The sequence below is a fragment of the Orycteropus afer genome, unplaced genomic scaffold (assembly GCF_000298275.1).
Source record: "Orycteropus afer afer isolate SDZICR_OR568_19922 unplaced genomic scaffold, OryAfe1.0 scaffold00256, whole genome shotgun sequence".
Classification (NCBI taxonomy): Eukaryota; Metazoa; Chordata; class Mammalia; order Tubulidentata; family Orycteropodidae; genus Orycteropus; species Orycteropus afer.
In genome coordinates this window covers 1,782,561-1,790,815 of record NW_006921843.1, presented here as the reverse complement: position 1 = coordinate 1,790,815, position 8,255 = coordinate 1,782,561, and positions in this window count along the sequence as shown.

The window sequence follows — 8,255 nt, the reverse complement described above, 5'->3', positions numbered from 1 at the left end:
CAGGACACTGGTTCAAGTCCAGGATCTATAATGAAGACTTGGCCAAATGCAGGATCCAAATATGCCAAAAGCCAGTGACCTTCCTCAAAATTCCTCTATATATGTTGTAAGTAGGTGCAGTGAATTGCTTGATGTGGCCCTTCTAGCCATTGTCCTCCATTCTGCGATGTTTTGTAAATCCCATTATCCATGACTGTTTGGGGTCGTGTAGTAGTTAAGGTCTGGTATCAACTTGGCTGGGCAGCTGGTAGTAGTCATTCCCTATAATGACTGGCAATCAACTCTGGGATGGGATTTTAGGCAATTGTCAGAGCAGCACCCCACTCTCTCAGTACCAAATTCTGTTCTGGTTACCTAGTACTGCTCTAACAAGAATATACCACAAATGAGATGGCCTTAACAAACAGGAGATTATTCTCTTACAATTTGGAGGCTTTAAGTCCAAGTTCAAAGTGGCAGGCTCTAGGGGCTGGGTGAAAGCCCCTCAACCTTGGGGTCCAGCTCTGCCTCCTGCTTCCGGCCCACTGGAGCTAGAGGTGTTTCTTCACTCAGATAGCTGCTGGCTGCTGAGGCTGAGAAGCCCCAAGGTTGACAAGTAAAAAGGCACAGTCCCAATGTTACCAAACCACATGCAGGCCATTAACTTAAGTTCATTGTAAGTTCTAAGGTCAGCAGAGCATAGCAGCCTGCTGAGCAATGACATGGCTACATGCAGGGTCCAAGCGTGTCATAAGCTAGAGACCATTCCTAAGGCTTGTCCTTAAATACATGAAGCAGAGCACATTCCCAAATGTGGGTGATCCCAGCTGCTTGTGGTAGATCCCACCATAGAGTTGATTGCCAGTCTCATCATGGGGAATAACTACCGCCAGCTGCCCCGCCACTCAACCAGGTCCAGCCAAGTAGACACACAAACATAACTACCACACTACCCAAAATAATGTATACATTCAATGCAATTCTGATCCAGGTTCCATCAGCATTCTTTAAAAACATAGAAAAACCAATCACTAATTTTTTTATGAAAATGAAAGAGACTTCAGATAAGAGCAAAGTAGGAGTTCTCACACTCACAGATCTCAAAATCTACTATAGTTGTCAAAGTAGTCTGGTACTACTACAATGATGGACAAATAGACCAGTGTAGCAGAATTGAGAACCCAGAAATTGATCCATCAACCTATGGTCATCTGATCTTTAACAAAGGGCCAAAATTCATTAAGTGGGGAAGAGATAATCTCTTTCATAATTGGTGCTGGAAAAACTGGATATCCATTTGCAGGAAAATGAAGCAAGATCCATACCAGACACCATACACAAAAAGCAACTCCAGATGGATCAAAGGCTTCAATGTGAAACCTAAAAGTATAAAGTTCATCAAAGAAAAAATAACAGCAAACATAGGGCCCCAAATTTATGTTACAAATAGACTATCAAGCATAACCCAAGATGCACAAACAGCAGAAGATAAGCTAGATGATTGGGACTAGAGTTTACCCAAAAGTAAATTCTTATGTGAATCAAAAGACTTCTCCAGCAGAGTAAAAAGAGAACCTAGAGAATGGGAAAAATAGTCAGCTATGAAATATCTGACAGAGAACTTATCCCTAAAATTTATAGGAAACTCCAATACCTCAACATAAAAAAGACAAACAACTCAATTTAAAAAATGGGCAGAAGACATGAACAGACACTTCACCAAAGAAGATGTTCAGGCAGCCAACAAATACATGGGGAAATATTTGTGATCATTAGCCATTAGAGAGATGCAAATCAAAACAATCATGAGATACCATCTCACATCAGCATTGATAGCAAAGTTCAACAAGACAGAAAATAAAAAATGCTGGCAAGGATGTGGCGAGATTGAGACTTTCATATACTGGTGATGGGACTGTGAAATGATGCATCAATGATAATCATTATGGTGATTCTTTAAAATGTTGGAAATAGAAATACCATTTGATGCAGCCATCCCATTACAATGTATGTATCCTAAAGAAGTGAGAAGCAGGACACAAACAGATATATGCACATCCATGTTAATTGCAACATAATTCACAATAGTAAAGAGGTGGAAAAAACCTAAGTGCCCATGAACCAGAAATGGACAAACTGTGGTACACAGACACAATGGAATGCTATGCAACCCTAAAGAATACTGTAGAATCTGCAAAACACTGCATAATGTGTATGAACTTGGAGGACATTATGCTGAGTGAAATAAGTCGAATACAGAAGGACAAATATTGTATTAGTCTACTATTGTAAACAGTCAATAAAAAGTTTACACATGGAAGGAAAATTCTTTGTTGGTTACCAGAGAGAGGAAGGGAGGCTAAATTCCTAAATAGGTTGGAAAAAATATATCTATGTAAAACCCAAAGATTATTAGTGGTTACCTGTGGTAGAAAGGAGGGGGAAAGGGGAAGCTTTTGTTTGGTGGACATTGAGTTTATGCTAATGGTTGTGACACAACATGAAAAATGTCATCATTGTCCTTGAACTGTAAATAATTAAGTTGTTGTTTGGTTAATGTCTTGTATATCTATCACCACAATAAAAGTAAAGAAAAAAAAAAAAAGTCCACAGAAAACCTTATGAATAGGAGTGGAATATCTCCTAATTTCACCTTCGTATTTGATAAATGATTTTGCTGTATATATATTTCTCGGCTGAAATTTTTTTTTTTTTTCAAAATTTTATACTTACCATCCATTACTTTCTTTCCAGCATGGTTTCTGCTGAGAAATCAGAGTTTAGTCTTATTGGTTGCCCTCTGCATGTGACTTTTAGTTTTCCTTGTGCTGCTTTTAGGTCTCTTTTTGTCTTTGATTTTGGTGAGTTTGATGGTGATACATCTTGGTGTTTTTCTTTTGGAATCTAACCTGTTTGGAGTTTGTTGAACTTCTTATCCAGTCTGCAACTCTCTGTCTCTTAAGTGGTGTATTTAAACCATTGACATTCAGTGTAATTATCAGCAAGTATTTTGTTGCTGCCGTTATTATATATTTATTTATTTATTTATTTTTGTGGTGTTCCTGGTTTCTTTGTTCCATATCTTTTTCTGTGCTGAGCTCATTTTGTTTATGAATCATGTTATCATTTCTTTCATTTCCGTTGTTTTAGTATTTGCTAAATATTTGTGCTTGTCTTATTTCTTCTTGTGATATGAAGGTTTATTATTTTTCTTTGAGGTTACCCTGTGATTTATAATTTTCTCCCTGAGTTTAGAACAGTCCATTCTATCTTGCAACTTTCTCGACTTCCTTACCATTTAGAAGTTCTGTAACTACACTTTTTTTTCCCCTCTTTTTGATTTGCAGTTGTCCTCCTTTGCCAATTGATGTCTCTGGTTCCCTGTTTCCCCAGTGTGTTTGGTTTTGGTTTTCAATGCAATCATTCCACTTATCTTGGCCTCTCCTCCAGACTTATCTCTCCTGACTTACCTCCCCCCATGATCTAGCAGTGGTCTTATTGGCCTGTCAACATCATTTTTGCTTGGCTAGTGTTGGTGTTGATGCTTGTCCCTTGTGGGTAAGGATTTGGGATATAAATCCTTGGGGGAAGCTCGTGATTGGGACTGACTGTGAAGGAAAACAAAAACCAAAACCAAAACCAAACCTAACTCACTGCCTGAGTTGAATCCGACTCATAATGACACCTCCTTGGGTTTCTGAGCCCTGAGGCAATATCACTATGGATATAGATTGTCCCATCTTCTTTCTGAGGAGTGGAAGATGGGTTTGAACCACCAGTCCTCTGGTTAGCAGTCAAATGCCTCAGGCACTACACCACCAGAGCTCCTGAGTGGGAAGGAAGAGGTGAAAAAAGAAGGAAAGGGGCTTTTACATTCAGAAAGAAATGAGGCTAGAAAAGTAAAAAGAGCTGAGGACTTCTCAAGCCAAGTCAGTTGTAAAATGGCCCTTGGTCTGTGGCTGTACCCTGTGCTTGCAGAAGGAGCAGGTAGAGGAGTGTCTTGCTCTCAAAATTCTCTAGATAGTATCTACCTGGGCACATCTACCCATCTACTTTTCTGTGCTATGTTCCAGATGGGGAGCATCTCTAAACCTCTCAATCATCTGGCATGCATCAGGTTTACATTAAACTTTGTAGGATGGATTATGAACCTGTGTGGGTAAAGCTCCCTGGCGTGTGTGTGGGGTGTTCCAGCCTGTGCAACACCAGACAAAGTGTGAGAAAGCTGGAGATGCTCCATATTCAATAGATGCTCTTTGTGGTGCTGTGGTGGGTGAAACTTATGTTCAAAAGTCCCCACCTTCCACAGTTGGTGCAAACTGCTTAGGGAGGAGGAAAGAAAAAGAGGAGCAAGGAGAAAGGACAGTGACAGAAAAGTAAAACAGATATCAGTCAAACGGGCCAGGATAAGGATAAGGAGAACAAGACCTAAAAATGAAAAGGAAATAATTTGGTGGTGTAGAAATGACAAGTCAGAAGTAGGGCAGTTAGAGGAAAGGGCTCATGGGGGAAACACTACATCTAGAATGAAGATATTCATAACATGTTAAGCTACCCATCAGATGAACAGCCTTCATTTTATCTTTGTGGTTGGAAGACAGGAAGGTCAGCTAGCATTTTTCAGGATAAATTAAATCAAGGCAGTTGAATCAAGCACTTGAAAAAGCATTGGATCTGTCCCATTTTCATCTCTCTATGAACTATATGTACAGACACTGCCTTGTTCAGGCCATGTGGCTGTGAGTAGGAGGATTGCATGAGAGGATGTATGGCAAAGTTTCTTCAAATCAGAGGTTTTTTTTTTTTTTTTTTAATAATTGTTTTATTGTTTTCTATGTAGATATTTTTGCAAATGAAATTTCTCAAAATATGAAGTTATATTCTTGGATTGTCATTCCTGTGATTCCACATCCATCCTCAAAGGAAACTCTTTCCTCACCAGGTATAGGAAACCCAGAGCTGCATGTGACAGCCTGGCAGATCCTTAAGCTTCCACCTTTTTCTCTCAGTGCACCAAGATGAGTGGCTCCTCAGAATCCTCCACCTACAGCTTTTTCAGCAGCACCACCCACTTCTTGCAGAACACTGTCTGCAGAAATGGGATGGGCAGTCACAGAAAAGATGATTCAGTTTGTTCTACCACCTCTAGAAAAAAAAAAAAAAAACTCACTGCTGTCGAGTCGAATCTAACTCATAGCAACCGCTCCTTGGATTTCCTAGGTGGCACCTCTAAATAAGTGATTGGCCAATCTTCCTTCCAAGGAATGGCTGGTGGGTTTGAACCGCCAGCTTTCTGGTTACAGTAACATGCCTCAGGCATTACATCACCAGAGTTTCTAATGACAAGGAGGAAAATATGAGCTCAACTGTGTCTTGCAATCTTCCAAACTGTGGCAAGAGGTCTCTGTAGCAGATAAGCCCTGTCTCAGGAGGGGGGTTAATTTTGAGTCCAGACAACTATGTGGTCTGAATCTAGTGTTCAGACTGTCAGCAACAAATAAAATCTGTTGGTGGTAAGGATCAATATTGGGATGGTGAATGTGCAAGAATCACGGAAAAACTCTTTTGCATTTCCATCAAAGAATATTTTGACTTCTTGCTTGTTAAATGTAATTTTTTATCACAGGAGAAAGCCAACCCTTACTCTTTAAGCCTAGGGAAACTTGGTCAGGTTAGAACCTCTGGATAAGAATAAGGACTACACAATAGTGGGTGTGCTAGACTTGGAACAAAGAACTGGGTTTGACTCTCAGACTGTTGTCCACTATCTGTGACATTTTGCAATACTGACTCTTGGTTTCTTATAAAATGCCATTTAAATGACTTAATTTACAATGTTAGTATGTAGCTCAACTAGGATTATGATTATAAAAGTCCTACGTGTATGTATGTATACACACACACACACACACACACACATAGTTATATAGTTACGTAGGAGCTCTGGTGGCATGGTGCCTAAGTTATTTGACTGCTAACCCGAAGGCTGGCAGTTCAAACCCACCAACCACTCCTCAGAAGGAAGGTTGGGCAAGCTATTTCCATAGAGATTTCACTTCAGCTATCCAAGGAGGGGTTGCTATAAGTAGAACCAACTTGACAGCAATGAGTTTGGTGTATATATATATAGCTTGTTTATTTGAAAATTTGAGATAATTTTAGTTTCATATACAGTTGTGAGAATCCTGTGTACACTCGACCCAGCTTCTTGCAATAATAACAAAATATTTTTTTTGGCCTTTGTCTCCGGTTCTTAAGCATAGCCCTTGGAATTTCCAAGCAAAAAAGGTATCCTTTATTTTCTAAAATAGCCAGACAGTCCTTAAATATCTGTAAATGAGTTGGAAGCCCTCAATTCCCACCCTGACTAAAAACTTCAGAAATGGAGGGAATATGATACAGTCAATCATACATATTCATTGATGGGATTAATCATAACTATTAAGCATTAAACTTCAAGTCATGAATATTCAATGAGGACCCAATGGATAAGAGCTTCTGGATCATGGCACTTTCACAATTTGGGCACTTCCTGGAGTGGTGAGAATGTCCATGCATGGGAGAGAGTGTGTCTTATCCCTGAGAACAATGGAAGTCTGACATTGGCACCCCTCCCAGACCTTACCTAATGTGCCTGTCCTGGTTATAATAAATGGGTAAGTGTAAGTATAAGTAAAGGAGCTCTGGTAGCATAGTGGCTAAAGCACTTGACTGCTAACCAGAAGGCTGGCGGTTCAAACCCACCAGCCACTCCTCGGAAGGAAGGTTGGGCATTCCTACTTCCGTAGTGATACTGCCTCGGAAACCCAAGGAGGGGTCGCTATGAGTCGGGGCCGACTCAATGGCACATAACAACAACAACAACAACAAAGTATAAGTAATAAACTCACTCCAAACCAAACCCACTGCCCTTGAGTTGATTCCAACTTATAGTGACCTTATAGGACAAAGCAGAACTGCCCCCATAGGGTTCTCCAAGGGTGTAAATTTTTATGGAAGCAGACTGATTCATCTTTCTGTCATAGAGAGAAGTTGGTGAGTTCAAACCATTGATGGTTTAGTTAGTAGCTGGATGCTCTAATCACTGCATTACCAGAATTCTTTAAGTATCTGTAATAGTTTCTATAATGGCTCACAAAATTCACAAAGTACAGGTGAAATTTTGAGCCATTATAAAGAATTAATTAACCCACAGGGGCAATGAGATTCTGACTTAGTTCATAGTGGCTTATTCAGAGGAAAGTTGCACAGGCAGTCATAAGGTCAGAGTCCTAACTTGTGAAGTACCAGCTTTGGGTGGCTGGTTGATAGAAATTTTTCATGGGCAATCAATGAAGAAGGATACAGGCCTTCTAACTTGCAACCTACCCCCAAGAACCTAGAGGAAGAGAGGTGGTGCTTCCTATTCTGAAGTACAGAGAGTTGTGCAAACTCCTGAGCCTATGACTGGTACCTGATGTCCTTATCCCTGGTGGAGAGGGATGTTTTGACTTGACTTAAGGTGACCAGGGATGAACTCATACCTATCTCCAAGTTGTTACAGTGATAGAGGAAGTGTCACAGAAGTGACTAGTGACAAGGAATGAAGATGTTGGAAAGGGAAGCCTGGGTATACTTCCAAGTGGGAATTGGATTTATGGTGATCTTTGCTATGCAGTTATGATAAAGGTAGAATTTTCCCACTTTGCCACTTTTGTAGTTCAGTTAGCATAGACAATGTAGAAAATTTTGCAAAATTATAGTATATCATAACCAGGATACTGACTTTGATACAATCCATCGATCTTATTCAGATTTCCCCCATGTTGTTTATACTTATTTGTGTGTATGTGAATTTAGATCCATAAAAATGTATCACCTGGATAAGTTGATATGCACACAACCACAGCTAAGATACTCAAGAGTTCCTCTGGTGGGAAGATGGTGCCTTATTAACAGCCCATATCCCAGATGCTTCTTTCAACAGAGATTTTGAGAAACTCAGAGGAACAGTTACAAATAATGATCCTGGAATTAGGAGAGTCTAATAAGAAGATAAAGTATTAGATTTAGTGAAGATAGGAAAGGATCAAGTTTAGTAATTGGGGAAAGAAAAAATAAAAAGCCATCCACTCCACCAGCCAGCTGGCAAAGTTGCAGAGAAGCATTGTTGTTGTTGTTAAGTGCCGTCGAGTCGTTTCTGACTCATAGCGACCCCATGCACAGCAGAATGAAACACTGCCCGATCCCGCACCAGCCCCACAATCCTTGCTATACTTGAGCCCATCATCGCAGCC